This window comes from Manis pentadactyla, chromosome 2, assembly GCF_030020395.1.
Source record: "Manis pentadactyla isolate mManPen7 chromosome 2, mManPen7.hap1, whole genome shotgun sequence".
Classification (NCBI taxonomy): domain Eukaryota; kingdom Metazoa; phylum Chordata; class Mammalia; order Pholidota; family Manidae; genus Manis; species Manis pentadactyla.
In genome coordinates, this window is record NC_080020.1 from 201374355 (window position 1) to 201395689 (window position 21335).

At 43.2% G+C, this 21335-nt stretch overlaps 1 non-coding gene across 1 annotated transcript; it reads right to left on the minus strand.

The window, feature by feature from the left end:
* Positions 1 to 93, minus strand: TRNAI-UAU (transfer RNA isoleucine (anticodon UAU)). The gene is given in 2 exon segments: positions 1 to 36; positions 56 to 93. It is a non-coding gene; the product is annotated as a tRNA-Ile (tRNA).
* Positions 94 to 21335: the final 21242 nt, after the last annotated feature.

Genomic DNA, 21335 nt, shown 5'->3' on the forward strand with positions numbered 1-21335 from the left:
TGCTCCAGGTGAGGCTCGAACTCACAACCTCGGCATTGCTCTGCATGTACTGCTGTATAAGTACCGCGCGCTAACCGATTGCGCCACTGGAGCTTCGCTTAGTCCATTTCGTGATAGCTGTATCAGGGTTCACCCAGGCCTGATGTGGGCCCCAGCAGAGCATGCGCATCCCCGGCTCGCGTCTTCTGGCGCCCCTGAACGAGCCGCGGCCCCAAGACCCCTGCAGCTTCCAGCCCGGCGCCCCCCAGCGTATTGAGCTGGGGAATCTCGCGAGAGTCTCTATCGGGGATGGTGGGAGCGGAGGGCTGAGCTGTGCGACTGGAAGGGCCTAGGCAGTTGCGGTCTGAAGCCACCTCCGCATCCTCAGCGGACCTCTGCTTCCCGAGAGCGGGCCCGCGAGGAGCAGGCCTAACCCGGGAGCCAGGCCGGCAGCCGGCGGGCTGGCCTCGTTGAGGTGTTGAGGCGGGGCGAGGGGTGGGGCCGAGCTGATGCCTGGGACTGCAGCCTTCGGCCCCGCGCCGGCATGTGACCTGTAATGTCGAGGCCCGGGCCCAGTACCCACGCGGCTCTGACAGTCCGGGAGCGGGAAAACCCTTAAATGAGCGAATCCCGCGCCCACCAGGGAGCTCCCGGAAGGGTATGCGCAGAGGGCGAGGGTGGCGAACGAGCTTCCAAGACTAATGGGTAGGGATTTTAGCATCGAAGCGTTGTCTCACTCGGAAGGTGTTCCGTGACCCTGTCTTCCATCCTGAGCGGGGTCCTCAGGGCATCCAGGCAGAAGGCGTGTCCCCCAAATCGCGTCAAGCTGCTGGCATTCTGGGGACGCGATGATAGCCCAGGCCTTCCAGAGGTTGCGGACTAATCCCCGCGTGTTTTGTTAAGCCACAACACGTTTGTTTGTTTCATTTTAGATCTAGTTTAAAATCAGGAAGTCTCATACAAATATCTAGATATGCATTTATTATTTTAAATCAGAAAGTGTAACACTGTACCCAAGGCCGAATTATGACTGTCCTGGGCCTTGTATATTTTTGTCTCCATGGGCTCCTCCCTCCATTAAAAACAATTTTTTAATTATATTTTGCTATTGCAAAGTAAAGACAAATATAATCCAGGCTGGATTTATTGTTACATTCATTTTTATTGTATTTATTTCTTCTGATTTCAAAAGAATTTAAAATGTAAACCCTTTTGCAGGGTCTAGGCGCTGTGCCTACTGTACCTAACTGATAACCACCAGGAACCTGCAGCCCCCTCCACAAGTGCCCAGCACCCCTCAGTCTCTTCTTTCAGGGTTGCCTCACTCATCTCCTGGCGTCTCTGTTGGCATGTTGGTCAACCTGTTTCGTGACCTCTGCTTTCCTGGGAGAACCACAAGAGCAAACCACACAACACCATGGCAATAGATTGGGGAAACCGGCATGACCACGGGATGGGGGCAGAATATAATAAATACCAACAGAATGGTGTATGTAGTCACTTTAATGGTGACTTGCCCACAGTAACAGGTTGCATTACGGTGACAAGTGTCAAGCAGTAGGAATGGAGAAAGCCTTGAAATGCGAGCAGAAGAGATTAGAGTGATCAGGCAAAGGATGAGAAGACAGCCACGGGTTCTGGGTAAGACAGTGGTCTCCTGAAGGTGGTATTTTTAGGAAGCTCAATGCCATATCCAGACTGGGATGTCCACCCAGAGAAAGGAGGTAAATGAGACTCTGCAGATGCCTTTGTAAACTGTGAGAGAGACACATCCAGAGCAAGAGCTCAGAAAGGAGATGGGTCAGCAACCCTTGAAGATCCCATTAGGCACTCAGGTGTCAGGATTAGGGCTCCTTGGAGCATGCCTGTGTGAGTCCAGGGTATATCAAGGGCAGCAAAGAGTGAGACTGAAGTAAATAAATCCCTCCCGAAAGCTGGAGCAGGCTGTAAATGTAAATACATGGTTTGCCTAGGTTGGGAGTAATTTTTCCCCTTAAATTAGAAGGGGTTAATTTCCTGATAAACAATTAAGTTGTGGACCCCTACACAGTGTCTTCTCAAATCCAGTAGCATTTGCAGAGTCTGCTCTTCCTCCCTCCGGCACCCCTCAGGTAGACCCACCTGGTGAATTCTGAGCAGCAAGGGTGAGCCCTGGTGGTCCAGCTTTCCTTCTCACTCCCCTCATTTTTGCTTCTACTCCTTTATTGATTCAGCAGCAGATATTGACTAAGCCTGGTTGCATGGGAGGGGAAGGCAGCACCTCATAAAACCTTTGGGGACTTGTGGGTAAAATTGTAGAATTTCCAGAATGTCTCATCTGGCTTTAGTGCATCTCCATATCAACAGGCATTCCTAAGGGGTGGAGAGTAGTTCATCTCCATATCAGTGGGTAGTTACCTTGGCGACCGTGGATTTTCTGAACCTGAGAGGCCAGGGTGGGGGTGGGGGGTCTCGCTTGCTTCATCCGGAGCAGGAAAGAGACGGTCCCCGACCACTAATAAATGGGTTTTAAACTTTATTTCTCCCTGTGACTGATTACGGTTTTAGAGGTATTTTGCCCCAGGATTTCTTCTCCCCGGAGTTACAGGACTATAATAGCTTAGTACCCAAGAAAACTGGGGCTCTAAAGGAGGAAGTAGTGAGGGCAGTGCTGAAGACGGAGGGGCAGTGTCTTCATCTCTGCTACAAGAAAGATTGTCCAGCAAGAAGTCTCCTGAGACCTTCAAATCACTTAACCTCATACAGACTGACTCTGAAGACCAATGAAATAAGTCTGAGCTGTGGGCCCTCCCTAGCTGTGTGACTTTAAGAAAGTCTCTCACCCTCTCTGGGCCTCAGTTTCCTCATCTATAAGTTGATGCATCTAGACCAGATAAGAGCTTCCTAGCCAGTTTTGACTGGAGAACTCCTTTTCCCATGTGTACTCTTTCCAGCACCTTGAGATTATTTAAGTATTTGATAATTTGTGATTTTTTGACAAGTTCAAAACAATCTTGAGTAATACCCATAATATAAAAAGACTAGTTGCAACCTTTTTCCATTTGCCATATAATGCAAAATGTTTGATTTACTTTAATTACATAAGGGAAAATTATGCTTTGTTAACAAATAACTTTTGGAAGAACATATATTTGGTGTTGGGACAAATGTATATTAAAATGTATGAAATTTAATGACTCATTGTAGCATCAAAAATAGATAAAAACTGCTCTACTAAATGAATGTTTGGAACTTAGGCTTTTTACACTTTAAAAAAAACTGGTTTATTTTTATTACTTAACATGTCTTTGTGTCTAAATGATGAAATAAAACAGAAGGGTTCAAGCTGCTATATGCAAGCACCATTCTGCAGATAACAAGAAGAGAGTATGGCTGATCTTTATTCCGAATAACGAAACACTGAATGGGATATAATGGCCACTGTATTTTCTCTTTTTAACTTTGGTTTCTGATATACAGGAGATATCAGGATGAGCCAGATAAAACATTTTGATCAACTAATGCAATTTTCACATTTAGTGAATCAAGATCATCTTGAGTCATACTTGTAGAATTTTCATTTTATGGTCATTTACTTTATTTCAGCAAACTTTTTAAGTTTTATAACTTTATATAATAACTATATGATTAGTTCCATTATGGGTATGTATTAAGCAGTATATGACTAGGAAAAGGTGCCATAGAATAGTCAAAACCCACACAGGAACCACCTGAGCAGTCTAGTCACACACACATCTGGGACTACCAGAGATGCTCATCAACACCCATTCAGAAGCTCCCCAAACGATTCCATTTTAATGGGACAAGAGGTTGTCTGAAGAATTAATTACTATTTTTCTAAATAGAAATGTAAACGATGCCCCTGCCACCTGTAACAGTGCAGACCACCCTGAACATCTGGCATTTGGCAGCATCTAAGATCCCTTCCTAGCCTAAAAGCCTATTGACCAGCACCCTGTAGGGAAATGATCTTTTATCTTTCCTTAGGAGAAGAAAGATGTATGGATCCCAGGGCCCAAGCTCTGGGGAAGTTTGATGCAGATTTGAACCAATTACACATAAGAGGGAAGCATGATGATAGTTTGGGGAAGCATTGATCCCTGCCCTCTGGATTGAAGCTGAAATGAAAAAAGCCTATCAGATGAGAAAAAAATTTAACAATTGGTAACATCCAACATTGGGAAGAGTGTGGGCAAATGGACACTGTTTTGTTTTGTTTTTAAGATAGCTCAGCAGAATCTATCAAATGCATGTGTCCTCTGACCCAGTGATTCCATTTCTAGGCACCTCTCCTATAGACACTCATACATGTGAACAAATATACCTTATTTCATCGAATCTAAGATGACCTAAACTGTAAAATGTGCCATTATTTTATGCACCAGTAAGAAAAAAAATGCTGTTATTTTAACTATGCCACTGTGCTTTCATATGACTTAGGTTTTTTATTTTATACTTATTAAAAGTTCTTGTAGACAGACTCAGACATACTATATATATATATATAGTATTCTTGAGCACTACTGCTTTCTTCTCAGCTTTTCAGCCTCTTAGTTTCCTCCACTTGGAACCCTCCACAACTTCAAGGAAGAAAGCAGTTCAGGTGCTGCTTGTGATCACCTCAGCGCACTTATCTTCTCCATGAAATCTTGGCCCCTCAACACCTGGACTGCCTGGGTACCCCTCTGTTACCTTCAAGCAGATTTGCTTATGTGTATTTATTGTATTTCCAGCTACCTTCAGTGGGAGTAGTTTGATATGAAATGATATGTCAAGAGCTATCTCGGCCACATCATTTAGTCCTCCAAATAGGGACATTTCTGAGAGTGAAAGGGGCACTATTAAAAACAGTGGATCAACAAGCATGACTGTCACTGTTGCACACAACCAGGAACACATGGCCACCCAAATCAGAGCCCCCTTTGTGCTTCTATAAATACACAAAACATAAATAGGAAAGATTCCCTGTAAAATTTTCTTTGACTATGACAACATAGATGGGGCATGTGCCAGTTATTAAGCCAGTGCTTCTCTGCTCCAAATACCCTCCTCTTTGCCCTGCTCTGTGATCCTGGCAGCCAGCCCCATAGTTAGACCTTATTGGTGGAAGGTGCTAGAGGAATACTGAAGGGGCTTTTCTTTCTTGTTCCAATGCTTCTGGCTCCTACAGCCCAGCTGCCAGTGGATGGCTTCCCCGGAGATTTTGCCATCCCCCAGCACAGTTTCCTGCTGCCAATGCGTGCAGCATTCAGCAAACTTTGCTGCCATCCAGTGGGCCACCACCACGCCCTCACCAATGAGTTCTGAGTCTCAACTTTGGCACAGAGGGAGAGCCTTTTCCAAGTTTATTCCTTCCATGGGTTTTTTTGTCATCTCTGGAGGTAGTGGCTGCTCCCTTTATCCAAGATTCCTGAATGCTTTAGAGTTCCATGTGCTCCTCTTAGCAGTTAATCCCCATTTACCAATTAACAATTCTTAATAGTGAATTACTGTTCAAATTACTGGTATGGTTTCCTCCTCCTGACTGGATCCTAACTGATACAGGGGGCATTAATTAGTTTCTTTCCCTTGTCATTTGAGAACAAAATCTTGCCAAGAATATGGAGGACATGGTGGTAGGTGGGTAAAAACATCACACTTTGACAATATTTACAATGTGCCAGGCACTTTTCCAAGAACTTTGCACCTTATTAAGTAATCCTTATGCCAACCCTATGAAGTAAGTAGCATTATTATTTCCTTGTACAGATGAGGAAACTGAGGCACAGTGAGGTCATCTAAGTATGTAGTAGAGCTGGGATTCAAATACAGATTGTGTGACTTAAAAGCCCATACCTTCAACACCATGCAGAGTGGAGTGCTCAGTTAGCCACTGGAGAGACCTGTGAGAGTGTCTGACAGCTGGAACTGTGCCTCTGAGGGGTTACCCTCCAGAGAGGCATTCACCAGGGATCACAGATCCCCTGTGTGATGGTGGCCAAAAGGTCCTAACTTGAGATATGCAAAGGACCGGATAGAAATAGGACCATTTGAGAGGTGAAGACTGGGACCCAGGTGTGCTGGGGCACCGAATACCTAAGCAGCTGGGGTAGTTCCTCTGTCAGTTCTGGTTTAATGCAGACCTTCTAGACCAGGTACAGGATGGCAGGTCTTAGAGACTGAGCACAGATAAGGAAGGGGTCTTCCCTTTTCAAGGAGGAAGGAAGAGTCTTAACAGAGGCAGCCATGCAACTCTGGAGTTTCAATAAAACTCAGGGCTGTCCTTAGGCCAAAATTTGGGGGTTAGGAAAGCTCACCCTGTGGGACTGTAGAAAGACAAGGAATTGGAGCAAAACAACCTTTGTTCATATCTCCACTCAGCCACCAAGTGACTGAATGGCTTTGATAGTATTCCTTCTCACACACACATCACAGTTTAGCCATTCTCCTAGTGATGGACTCCTTGGGTTACCTTCTCTTTGGAGCTATTGTAAATAAAGGTGCTAGGAGCACTCTTTTTATTGTCATTTCTTTTGGGTAAATACAGGAGTGGAACTTCTCGGTCGTAAGGTAGCTTTATGTATTAATATTTTTTATTGTGGTAAAATATACATAAAATTTGCCATTTTAACCATATTTAAGTGCACAACTCAGTGGCATTAAGTACACTACTGTGTTGTGCAACCATCACCACTATCCATCTCCAAAACGTTTTCATCATCCCAGACTGAAAATCTTTACCCAGTAAACAATAACTCCCCACCCCACCCTAACCTCCCAGCCGCTAGAAACCACTACCCTACCTTCTGTCTCTACCAACTTGACTATCCAGGGAATCTCGTATAAGTGGATCCTACAATATTTGTCCTTTTGTGTCTGGCTTACTTCAGTTAGCATAATGTTTCCAAGGTTTATTCATATTAGGGCTTGTGTCAAAATTTCACTCCTTTTAAAGATTGAATAGTATTCCATTGTATGTAGTTTATCCATTCATCAGTCAAGGACATTCAGGTTACTTCCATCTTTTGACTCTTGTAAATAACGCTGCTGTGAATGTGGGTGTACAGATGTTTGCGTGCCTGCTTTCACTTCTTTTGGATATAGACCCAGAAATGGAATTACTGGATCATATGGTAACAGAAAAAATTCTGTTTAATTTTTTTAGGAACTACTATACTGTTTTGCACAGTAGCCACACCATTTAACATTCCCACCAGTAATGCACAAGGGTTCCAATTCTTCCACATCTTCACCAATACTTATTTTCTGTTAGTTTGGGGTTTTTTAGTAATAGTCATCCTAACCGGTGTCAAGTGGTGTCTCATTGTGGTTTTGATTTACATCTCCCTAATGGTCAGTGATGTTGGGCACCTATCCATGTTATGGGCCATTTGTGTATCTTCTTTGGAGAAATGCCCAATCAAATCCTTTGCCCATATTTTAATTAGTTTGTTTTGTTCTTGTCTCAGGAGTTCTTTATATATTGTGAATATTAATCCCATACTAGGTATATGATTTGCAAATATTTTTTCCCATTTTATGAGTTGTCTTTTCACTCCTAATAGTGTCCTTTGATGCACAAAAGTTTTATTTTTGATGAAGCTCTGTGTTTAGTTTTATAAGAAACTGCCAGCCCCTTATTTTCAAGTAGTTGTGCATTCCCACGAGCAATGTTGAGCATTCCAATTTCTCTACATCCTTGTTAACACTTGGTGGTGTAAGTTTTTTTAATTTTAGCCATTCCACTGGGTGAATAGTATCTCATGGTAGATTTAATTTGTATATGACTAATGGTGTTGAATATTTTTGATGTGTTATTAGCTATTTACATACCTTTGTGAAATGTTTGTTCAGATCTTTTGCCCAGTTTTGTTGTTTTTTTGGTTTGTTGTGTCTTTTTTGGTTTTTGTTCATCTTTTTAAGTTGTAGAAATGGCTGATATCTCTGTTTCCTCATCTACAGGTAGCAGGTATGAATTTCCTCCATGACACCTGGACCACAAAACGTGCCAAGCTCAGCATCTGTCCACAGTGCCCTAGACTCATAAGAGCCCACACATGTCCACTCCTGTCCAAGGCATGTGTGATCCATGCCAGGAAGAATGAAAGGAATGCTACAGGGGGGGCGGGGGTAGGGGGGATTGGTGAGGAATGTCTAACTGAAGGGTAGCAGTCTTCAGAGACCCCTGGCAAAAAGGGGAAAGAAGACCAGTGAGCTGTCTAATATCTCCATAGGAGGAAAGAAGAAGGAAAGGGTTTGGTGGGGGAGACCCATTGGCCCTGGAGCTAGAGGACATGGAAATGTAGCAGATTTATAAGTTAAGCAAAAGCTTATAGCAGAGCTAGTCTGTGACTGTCTCCCCAAGGACCTGCTACCTGTGAGGTGGCAGGGACACATAAACTTCCTGTCCTATTTTCAGAGAACTCTGCTCAGCTGCGAGTGACCACAGTGCAGATTCCTCCTCAGCTGCCCTGCCCTGTCCAGGAGAGTCTTAGCTGAGGCTGCAGGCTTCATCCCAGGGCCAACAGCCAACTCTGATCACATTAGAGAGGCAGTATATTGGAGACCAACCACTTTTACTATTTCATGCTCCAGTCTCAGAACCCAACCCTCCCTGAGTGCAACTCAATCATAAACACATATTTTAATATATAGAAGTAAGCTTATAGAAGTACATCAGTCAGGAGACAAAAATCATGCCAGTCATTCAACAAAGAGAATGTAATACAGAAAACTGTTAACTAGGTTTAAAATTGTTAACTAGGTAACTGAAAAGTCAAAAAAGAATTCTGCAGTATCACAGAAGCAGCACCTGGAAAAAGCAGCCACAACCCCCAGGGCTGAGGGCACCGACTAAGAAACTGAATTACTAAAAGCTGGAAGTTGGAGGAGGCCTTCTCTCAAACTGAAACCCAGACCTCTTGAGTTCACGTCGGCTTCTGGTGTTGGGATCTCTCATGCACTCACTTTAGAGCTGATTCTACAAGAACCGGGAAAACCGCAGGTGGGATTTGGAAACTGCTAAGGGAATGAAACCAGGTGATAAGCCCGGGAGCCACAGGCAGACGGGCAACAGGCAGGGAGCACCCAGGAAGGAGCAAGTCCCTCTGTCCTCCTCCATCCTTGCAGTTTCGCTCTATTACCTCCATTTTGCCAAGCCTACTAGAACCAGTCGGCAGAACACGGACGCCATTTGCAGAATCCCAGCCCCTGCATGATGATGCAGGGAGTAAAAAGTGAGTTTGCTGCTGAGAGACAAAACCTTAATAACTGGCACAAAGGGCTTAATATCACAGAGAATGCAGTAAGCCAGCAGGCAAACAGGAATGTTTTGAGAATAACCCACCCATCCTCTACTCACCTAGAAAGATGAGACTTATCTTAAGAGTAGAACAGACCAAATGCCCACGCATCTGCCAGTAACATCCTCCTTTTGTTACTTCCTTGGTGCTTCTAGCTCAGTAGTTCCCAACTTTCATGTCTAAGAATTGCTGCTGTATCTATAAGTGACAGAAAATTTTCTAATTTGATTTTAAGTATGTGCAACTTTGCTTTGCTAACTTTAGACCAAATCCCCAGCCTCCCAATGCCATTATACACTGCAGCCCCGTGAAGATGGGGGCAGAGCACAAGAAACTCTATATCACAGTGGAAGAGGCACAGACCGTGGGTCGGTTGGGCCCAGGTTCTTTTTATTCCAGGGCCTCTAACTTTCCAGCTGTTAATACTCTAGTTTGGAGTACTAGTTAATACTCTGAGATTCAGCTTCAGTTTTCTTATCTGTAAACAGAGGTTAAATGAGAGAACGGGTGGCAGTGAGCACGAGGTGTGCCATGCAGGAAACCTCTGAGAAGTAGTAACCAGAGAAGGTGATGCCGCTCTCCTTCTCACCAGTTCGGTTCCGCACACCTCATGCCACTCTCTGATCCCAGGGAGAAATTGGTCCTCACTGATCATCTGAAGAGGAAATTGGCTAGGGAAAGTGGCGGCAAGTAGCAGCAGATCCAAATTTCAGCAGTTTCTCGAGTTTCCTTTGAGTTCCCAGAGAAGTGGGTGTGGGATTCAGAGTATAATTGTGCTGCGGCCCCAAAGAGAGACACTAGCAAATGATGGTGAGGGTGTGGAGAAATCAGAGTCCTCACACACTGCTGGTGGGAATGTGAAACAGCACAGTCACTTGGGAACCAGTCCAGCAGTTTTTTGAAATACTAAATACCAAATCCAATCAGTGAAAAGAAGTAAAACTAAAATGTGTAGATACAGTAAAACACAGGAAGAGGATATCTCAATAGACCTGGAACTGAATGTACAAGGAATGACTAAAAGAAGGCAAAACTGGCTTGAAGAAGGAACCCGCAGCCCACAATGCACAGGGAGCCAAAAGGAAGGGCTTTTTGAGGGTGCTGGGAACAGCCAGAGGGGCGCTTCAGAGCCCAGAAGCTGGCCCTGTGGGAGGAGGCCCAGGGACCACGGCTAAGGTGATTAGATGGGGCATAGAAGCAGGGGCAATGAATGTGGGAGTCTAGAGCAGGGGTGGCTGGGGTCACCCAAGGGAAACTGGGAGTGCCCAACCTCAGAAGCCCAGCTGCTGAGATTCCCTACATTGCCGACGACCCATTCTGAAAATAGCAGAGTACATACAACTCTTGCCTCTTTCCCTCAGTGGGCTGTGCAAAGACAGCCAACATCTAACAGAGAATGTGAACCATAAAGATGACTTTACAGAAGCATCATTAAATGTTTGAGGAAAGCCAGTATCATCAAAAAGAAGCTATAACCTTTCCCAGATGCTTGAGTGTAGGTGAAATCACTGACTGTTTCAGCCAGTGGAATGTGAACAGCAGTGTGTACATCTGGCTACTTCTAGCCAATATGTACCTCCACTCACTCTTCTCCTCTTTCTACCAGCTGTATCTCAATGCCCAGGGTAATATTAGAAGCTACATAATGAAGGAGACAAGATTCTGTGTCAAATTCTGTCAAATCAGATCCCTGAATGTCTCTGCTGCCTCCCACTGAAGTTCATAGGGATGGGAAGTGAGCATCCATTGTGTTCAACTATTGAGTTTGGGATTGTTTTTTCTTGTTACTGCAGCTAATATTACCTTCCCTGATACAGAGTTTACATTTTAGAACAGTTTCCTTGAAGAAATAGCAGAGTGTTTCACATCCCTGAAAGGAAGATAGCAAGTTGTAGGAGGGAATCCATTAGACTTTGTAAATAAAAATATGACATTATAGAAATTTAAACCTCAGTAGATGAACTGAACAATAAAATACATCAAATAAATAGAAAAACAGAGAACTAGAAGATTAGGCAGAAGTATATTTCCAGAATGCAGGACGAGGGAGATGGGGGGAAGAAAGAAAAGTTAAGTGCCATGCAGATAAGAATTTGAAATTCTAACATTAAAAAAAAAAATGTTTTTTAAAATCCAACAATTTCCCAGATTGGAGAGACACACACACACAAATATACGTGAACACACAGATAATGATTTAAGAAGAAAGAATGGAATGTAAGAAGCAATAGCAAGTTAATACTTTAGGAAAACATACAGCACCTAAGTATTCCCTGTATGAAGTGTTACCTGTATAAATATTGTGTGTATACAATTTTTAAATAATAATCTAAATGGGCGGAGCCAAGATGGCGGCCTGAGTAGGACAGTGGGAATCTCCTCCCAAAAACATATATATTTTTGAAAATACAACAAATACAACTATCCCTAAAAGAGAGACCAGAAGATACAGGACAACAGCCAGACTACATCCACACCTGCGAGAACCCAGCACCTGGTGAAGGGGGTAAGATACAAGCCCTGGCATGGTGGGACCTGAGTGCCTCTCACCCCAGCTCCCGGCGGGAGGAGAAGAGTCGAACCGGGGAGGGAGAGGGAGCCCAAGACTGCTAAATAGCCAGCCCTAGCCATCCGCACCAGAGTGCAGATACACACAGTGCATAGGGTGCTGGATACTAGGGAAACAGGACAGTAAGACCTGTGAGTGGGTCCCTGCAGCCAGCGCCCCTGGGACAAAGAAAAGTGAGTGCCTTTTGAAAGTCTTAAAGGGATAGGGACCCCACAGCTGGATGGAAGTGTCCCGGGACACTTAGCCCAGAAGCTGGGAATCCCGGGGAACTCCAGGTGCCCTAAACCCCTGGGAAGCAGCTCTGAGACCCCTCACGGCAATAAACAGTCCCCCATCTGTTCCCCCTCTGGCGACCTGCCATAGCAGAGCAGCAGCCTGAGGCTTGCCACGCCGACAGCAAGGGAGCTTCCTCCATAGCAGCCAGGCAAGAAACAGACCCCATCTACATGCAACTGCACAACACAAGCCTCTAGGGGTCGCCATTGTTCCAGTAAATAAAGGCCAGGAGCAAGTGAAAAGGGTCTTGGTTCTCCCAGCTGACAGATGAGTCAACAGCATACCACTGCATCTATCAACATGAAAAGGCAAAAAATTTGATCCAGACAAGACTAACCCAGACAGCTTCTACATCTTCCGAAAGAATCTGGGGAGATAGATTTAACCAATCTTCCTGAAAAAGAATTCAAAACAAAAGTCATAACCATGCTGATGGAATTGCAAAGAAATATGCAAGAGCTAAGGAGGGAGAATTCAGAAATAAAACAATCTCTGGAAAGACTTCAAAGCAGAATGGACGAGATGCAAGAGACCATTAATGGACTAGAAAACAGAGAACAGGAACGCAGAGAAGCTGACGCAGAGAGAGATAAAAGGATCTCCAGGAATGAAACAATATTAAGAGAACTGTGTGACTAATCGAAACGGAAAATATTTGCATCATAGGATACCAGAAGAAGAAGAGAGAGAAAAAGGGATAGAAAGTGTCTTTGAAGAAATAATTGCTGAAAACTTCCCCAAACTAGGGGAGGAAATGGCCTTTCAGACCACAGAAGTGCACAGAACTCCCATGACAAGCGACCCAAGGAGGGCAACACCAAGAGACATAATAATTAAAATGGCAAAGATCAAAGACAAGGACAGAGTATTAAAGGCAGCCAGAGAGAAAAAAAAGGTCACCTACAAAGGAAAACCCATCAGGCTATCATCAGACTTCTCAACAGAAACATTATAGGCCAGAAGAGAATGGCATGATATATTTGATGCAATGAAACAGAAGGGCCTTGAACCAAGAATACTGTATGCAGCACGATTATCATCGAAATATGAAGGAGGGATTAAACAATTCCCAGATAAGCAAAAGTTGAGGGAATTTGCAACCTCTACAGGGTGTCTTAGAGGGACTGCTCTAGATGGGAACACTCCTAAAAAGAGCACAGAACAAAACACCCAACATATGAAGAATGGAGGAGGAGGAATAAGATGGGAGAGAAATAAAGAATCATCAGACAGTGTTTATAATAGCTCAATAAGTGAGTTAAGTTAGACAGTAAGATAGTAAAGAAGCTAACCTTGAACCTTTGGTAACCACAAACTTAAAGCCTGCAATGGCAATAAGTACATATCTTTCAATGATCACCCTAAATGTAAATGGACTGAATGCACCAATCAAAAGACACAGAGTAATAGAATGGATAAAAAAACAAGACCCATCTATATGCTGCTTACAAGAGACTCACCTCAAACCCAAAGACATGCACAGATTAAAAGTCAAGGGATGGAAAAAGATATTTCATGCAAACAACAGCGAGAAAAAAGCAGTTTTGCAATACTAGTATCAGACAAAATAGACTTCAAAACAAAGAAAGTAACAAGAGATAAAGAAGGACATTACATAATGATAAAGGGCTCAGTCCAACAAGAGGATATAACCATTCTAAATATATATGCACCCAATACAGGAGCAACAACATATGCGAAACAAATACTAATAGAATTAAAGGAGGAAATAGAATGCAATGCATTCATTTTGGGAGACTTTAAAACACCACTCACTCCAAAGGACAGATCCACCAGACAGAAAATAAGGAAACAGAGGCAATGAACAACACACTAGAACAGATGGACCTAATAGACATCTACAGAACTCTACATCCGAAAGCAACAGGACACACATTCTTCTCAAGTGCACATGGAACATTCTCCAGAATAGACCACATACTAGGCCACAAAAATAGCCTCAGTAAATTCCAAAGATTGAAATCCTACCAATCAACTTTTCAGACCACAAAGGTATAAAAATAGAAATAAATTGTACAAAGAAAGCAAAAAGGCTCACAAACACATGGAGTCTTAACAACATACTCCTAAATAATCAATGGATCAATGACCAAATTAAAATGGAGATCCACCAATACACGGAAACAAATGACAACAACAACACAAAGCCCCAACTACTGTGGGACGCAGCGAAAGCAGTCTTAAGAGGAAAGTATATAGCAATACAGGCATATTTAAAGAAGGAAGAACAATCCCAAATGAATAGACTAATGTCACAATTATCGAAACTGGAAAAAGAAGAACAAATGAAGGCTAAGATCAGCAGAAGGAGGGACATACTAAAGATCAGAGAAGAAATAAATAAAATTGAGAAGAATAAAACAATAGAAAAAAATCAATGAAACGAAGAGCTGGTTCTTCAAGAAAATAAACAAAATAGATAAGCCTCTAGCCAGACTTATTAAGAGAAAAAGAGAATCAACACAGATCAACAGAATCAGAAACAAGAAAGGAAATATCACGACGGACCCCACAGAAATACAAAGAATTGTTAGAGACTACTATGAAAACCTATATGCTAACAAGCTGGAAAACCTAGGAGAAATGGACAACTTCCTAGAAAAATACAACCTTCCAAGACTGACCAAGGAAGAAACAGAAAATCTAAACAGACCAATTACCAGCAAAGAAACTGAATCGATAATCAAAAAACTACCCAAGAACAAACCCCCGAGCCAGATGGATTTACCTCAGAATTTTATCAGACATACAGAGAAGACATAATAACTATTCTCCTTAAAGCTTTCCAAAAAATACAAGAGGAGGGAATACTCCCAAACTCATTCTATGAAGTCAACATCACCCTAATTACAAAGAAATTTACACCAAAAAGACCCCACCAAAAAGAAAATTACAGACCAATATCGCTGATGAACGTAGATGCAAAAATACTCAACAAAATATTAGCAAACCGAATTCAAAAATACATCAAAAGGATCATACACCATGACCAAGTGGGATTCATCCCAGAGATGCAAGGATGGTACAACATTCAAAAATCCATCAACATCATCCACCACATCAACAAAAAGAAGGACAAAAACCACATGATCATCTCCATAGGTGCTGAAAAAACATTCGACAAAATTCAACATCCATTCATGATAAAAACTCTCAATAAAATGGGTATAGAGGGCAAGTACCTCAACATAATAAAGGCCATCTATGATAAACCCACAGCCAACATCATACTGAACAGCGAGAAGCTGAAAGCTTTTCCTCTGAGATCGGGAACAAGACAGGGATGCCCATTCTCCCCACTGTTATTCAACATAGTACTGGAGGTCCTAGCCATGGCAATTAGACAAAACAAAGAAATACAAGGAATCCAGATTGGTAAAGAAGAAGTTAAACTGTCACTATTTGCAGATGACATGATATTGTACATAAAAAACTCTAAAGACTCCAGTCTAAAACTACTATAACTAATATCGGAATTCAGCAAAGTTGCAGGATACAAAATTAACACACAGAAATCTGTGGCTTTCCTAAACACTAACAATGAGCCAATAGAAAGAGAAATCAGGAAAACAATTCCATTCACAATAGCATCAAAAAGAATAAAATACCTAGGAATAAACCTAACCAAGGAGTTGAAAGACCTATACCCTGAAAACTATAAGACACTCTTAAGAGAAATTCAAGAGGTCACTAACAAATGGAAACTCATCCCATGCTCCTGGCTAGGAAGAATTAATATTGTCAAAATGGCCATCCTGCCCAAAACAATATACAGATTCGATGCAATCCCTATCAAACTACCAACAGCATTCTTCAATGAACTGGAACAAATAGTTCAAAAATTCATATGGAAACACCAAAGACCCCAAATAGCGAAAGCAATCCTGAGAAGGAAGAATAAAGTGGGGGGGATCTCACTCCCCAACTTCAAGCTCTACTACAAAGCCACAGTAATCAAGACAATTTGGTACTGGCACAAGAACAGAGCCACAGACCAATAGAACAGAATAGGGACTCCAAACATTAACTCAAACATATATGGTCAATTAATATTCGATAAAGGAGCCATGGACATACAATGGGGAAATGACAGTCTCTTCAACAGATGGTGCTGGCAAAACTGGACAGCTACATGTAAGAGAATGAAACTGGATCACTGTCTAACCCCATACACAAAAGTAAATTTGAAATGGATCAAAGACTTGAACGTAAGTCATGAAACCATAAAACTCTTAGAAAAAAACATAGGGAAAAATCTCTTAGACATAAACATGAGTGACCTCTTCTTGAACATATCTCCTCAGGCAAGGGAAACAAAAGCAAAAATGAACAAGTGGGACTATATCAAGCTGAAGAGCTTCTGTACAGCAAAGGACACCATGAATAGAACAAAAAGGTATCCTACAGTATGGGAGAATATATTCATAAATGACAGATCCGATAAAGGGTTGACATCCAAAATACATAAAGAGTTCACACACCTCAACAAACAAAAAGCAAATAATCCAATTAAAAAATGGGCAGAGGAATTTTATTTAAAAAAATAAATAAATAAGGGAGAAATGTGGGATTCACATATAAATCAAGTATAAAAATCAAATGAATAATCATATCTGACTTGATTGTTTATAGTTCATGATGCATGATCAAAACTGAAAGTTTCTGTGATATGACTGCCCTTGCACTGTTCACCATGTAAGAACTTATTCACTATGTAAGAACTTGTTCACCATGTAAGAACTTGTTCATTATGCTTCAGAAGATTGGAGGCTGTTGAGAATTAGGCTTGGGGTTGATTAACGATTGTGCATTGACTCCCCTATACAGAATTTTATTGTTGTTAACAACCATTTGATCAATAAATATGAGAGATGCCCTCTCAAAAAAAAAATGGGCAGAGGAGCTGAATAGACAGTTCTCTAAAGAAGAAATTCAGATAGCCAACAGACACATGAAAAGATGCTCCACATCGCTTGTCATCAGAGAAATGCAAATTAAAAAACCACAATGAGATATCACCTCACACCAGTAAGGATGGCTACCATCCAAAAGACAAACAACAACAAATGTTGGCGAGGTTGTGGAGAAAGGGGAACCCTCCTACACTGCTGGTGGGAATGTAAATTAGTTCAACCATTGTGGAAAGCAGTATGGAGGTTCCTCAAAATGCTCAAAATAGAAATACCATTTGACCCAGGAATTCCACTTCTAGGAATTTACCCCAAGAATGCAGCACTCTAGTTTGAAAAAGACAGGTGCACCCCTATGTTTATCACTGCACTATTTACAATAGCCAAGATGTAGAAGCAACCTAAATGTCCATCAGTAGATGAAGGAATAAAGAAGATGTGGTACATATACACAATGGAATATTACTAAGCCATAAGAAAAAAACAGATCCTACCATTTGCAACAACATGGATGGAGTTAGAGGATATTATGCTCAGTGAAATAAGCCAGGCGGAGAAAGACAAGTACCAAATGATTTCACTCATATGTGGAGTATAAGAACAAAGGAAAACTGAAGGAACAAAATAGCAGCAGAATCACAGAACCCAAGAATGGACTAACAGTTACCAAAGAGAAAGGGACTGGGGAGGATGGGTGAGAAGGGAGGGATAAGGGCAGGGAAAAAGAAAGGGGGCATTACGATTAGTATGTATAGTGTCGGCGGGGCACGGAGAGGGCTGTGCAACACAGAGAAGACAAGTAGTGATCTTACAGCATCTTACTATGTTGATGGACAGTGACTGTGAAGGGGTATGTGGGGGAGAGTTGGTGAAGGGGGGAGCCTAGTAAACATAATGTCCTTCATGTAATTGTAGATTAATGATACCAAAATTTTAAAAATAAATAAATAAATAAATAATAATCTAAATGATAGTAACATGGAAGTTGCTGATGCCAGGGCTCTTGTTCATGAAGCCAAAGAATGATCTTCACAAACAGCCAAGGTAGGAGAGCAAGGTACAGGCTTTTATTTAGAGATAATGTGAAAGGACAGAGCTCCTGGCTCACGCTAGGAGGGGACAAGAGAGTCCATGGTGGTGCGTTGTCTAGGGGTTTTAGAGGCAGTTGATGATTTTTCGAGAACATGAAAAAAACTTAGGGGTGTGAACTTGTTAAGTGGTCCCTGAATATTTAGAATTAACTTAACACAAGCAACTTCCTCTGATGATTTCTCCCTGAGATACCAGCATCTTGGTCTGGCAGCATATGAAACAAGGCCACCGGCTCAGCCCCCAAGGTTGGCTGAGGTGTTGTTTGCTAAAGAGTAAGTTAAGAATTTCTAACGTCTTAACTTCTTGGGTATTAAAATGCAATCTTATCTTTAAGGTGGAATCCTTCTTGCCTTTTACTGTGTTGTTTATGCCTGGGCTTAGTTGCTAAATTAGTTGCCCAGTTTGCAAAATCACTTCATCAGATCTGAATTAGGAAAGACAGCACATAGGCCTGGGCCTTTTAGTATGCTAAAGTAAATCTTACACATGATTATAAATGGTTAGCATAATAAAACATTGCTATTCTTCTTTATCTGGGGAACATTAACTGATCTCACTGAAGAATGATTCTAGAGCTTAATGTTTAACATAGAGTTTTAGTAGGGGGGTTTCCTTGCATGTAGTTACATTGCTCTGACTGCAAATATCCCACCCTGCCCCCTCTGGAGACCCTCACCCTACACTGACTACATCCATGGTCCCTGTCTCATTGCCATTAGGGAATTTCAGAAGAAAGTTAAAGCTGTCCCAGATTCCTTTGTTCTTGCCTTGTTCTAGGGGTCAGTATAGGTACTAATTACCAATACTGTTACTCGAAATCTATGAGTTTAAGTAAATGCATGTATTTAAATAATAATCACTAGATACATAAGAATAGAATGTAGAAAAGGAAATGGATCAAAGAAAATCAAAAGCCAGGTGTCCTGGATATGGCAGCCACCTCTCAAGCATCATCTCCTACCTCGTGGTCATAAGCCAGACCTTTGTGTGAGGATCCCACCCTCCCCAATGACCACAGACTTTAGGGGACGACAACTCACCTCCAGTTTCAAGTACAAATTGTAACCTGACTAAAGCAATCAGAGTATCCTACTCATTTTGCCCCAGGAATTGGTTCATGTGTGGGCACATGAGCCTCAAAGAGCCAGGAAACAGACCTGGTTCTCAATGAGGGCAGTTTTGCTCCCAGGAACATTTGACAATGTCTGGAAATATTTTTGGCTGTCCCAACTGGGGGAGAGCTACTGGCATCTAGTGGAGAGAAGCCATGGATGTGCTAAGTGTAAGGCTGGAGGCATCAGGGGAAGGGGTGAGCCTGATGGACAAGCTCAGGCCTCACCAAACGAGGCAAAGAGACCAACAGGTTCCAGTCTGACAACATTCCAGAGCCTGATTGGATAACATTCCCAACTAGAGCCCTTCCCCCAAGCTAAAAGATTACTGGTAACTTTCCAGTACCTGGCTAAAGGCCAATGAGAGACCCCCATGTACCCTAGAAGAGCCAATCCTCACGCCACTGTATACCTTTGCTCTCTCTTCCCATGCCTTCTTTAAAAACTTGCTGCCTGCCTTGCTGGGTATGACTTCCCTGGCCTGTGTTTCAGACCGTGGAACATCACCTGGGGATTGTGTTCAAATAAACTGCCTGGCCCTTTGTTGCCTCTCTTCACCTGCTTATTTTGGTTGGAATTTATTGGAATTTATCTTACATTTGGTGCCAAAATCCCAGGAAGGAGCATGAGCGCAGGGCCCCGACCGGCCACCGGTGGCTCCGCCCCCTCCGTCCCCAACCTGGGACCTCAGACTACTCTCTGCTGTGTGGACTATTTTCCGGTGAGTCCCTCAGTTTCCTCCGGTCTGCTTCCCTTCCTAACTCCATTTCACCTGGTCCGTTAGAAATCGTAGCTACGTCCAGGGAGGCATTCGGCCCCTGGGCATTCAGCCCACCCTCTGCAGGCATCTGGCCCGTCTCTGGCCCTGCGGTGGGGGAGACGTCCCTAACCCAGGCTCCCAGGACATCTCCCCTGACTTGGTGCACTTGGGATGCTGGGCGCTCCTCTCAGCAGGATTAGTTGGGGGGTGACGCAGACATGGGGAACCAGCCCTCAAAAGCAGAGGCCCAGACCCCATTGTGGTGTCTCATTTCTAATTTGGCTACTCTATATTTGTCCCAGGAAGTTCACAAATGGAAGCTGGTCTTCCTTTGCTCTCAGGCCAGGCTTCAGTATCCCTTGGACAACCAATCTTGCTGGCCCCCTGAGGGAACTTTTGATTTTGGCCTCCTCTCTGACTTAACTAATTATTGCCACCGGAGCAGAAAGTGGAGTGAAATCCCATATGTGCAGGCTTTTGGGACTCTGTGCACCTGTCCAGATCTATGTGTTAAGTGTACTCCTTCCCAAGTTTTGTTGGCCCAGGCCTCCGCTGAAGACTTCCAATCTCTACCCCTCCTATTACTGGGAGGCTCTCCTCTGACGGACTTGGTGGAGGATCTCGGCTATCCCCCCTTCTCGCTCCTCCAGGCCCACCACGGGGGCCAGCTCCCTTCCTCAATGTATCTCTCCTCCATCTTGTTCTCCTTCTCTTCCAGTTTCTCCACCATTTTGTTCCCCTTCTCTTCTGGTTTCTCCACCATTTTTTTCCCCTTCTCTTCTGGTTTCTTCACCATCTCGTTTTCCTTCTCTTCTGGTTTCTTCACCATCTCATTCTCCTTCTCTTCTGGTTCCTCCACCATCTTGTTCCCCTTCTCTTCCAGTCATGCCACCATCTTGCTCCACAGGTGCTGACTCCACTTCGGAAAAAACAGATAAAACTCCCCCATGCCCCAGTCCCCTGCCTTCAAGCTCTGCATCGATTCCCAAGTTGTATCCCCCACTGCCAATGTCGCCCCCTCTGTCCCCTCCTTTGAACCCGCAGCTGTCTTACTCGCCACAGCTGGTGCCCAAATGTTCTAGCCCTCCTGTAACCCGCTCTTAGTCACAGCAGTCTCAAGATCACGTGATGGCTCCTCTGAGGGAGGTAGCGGGGGCTGAAGGGGTGGTGCAGGTTCATGTTCCTTTTTCTCTGGCAGACTTGTCCCAAGTAGAACAGTGATTGGGGTCCTTTTCCTCCAACCCCGTAATGTTCGCTAAGCAGTTTAAATATCTCACTCAAGCTTACCAGCTCACCTGGCACAATGTGCATGTAGTCCTTCAATCCACTCTAACC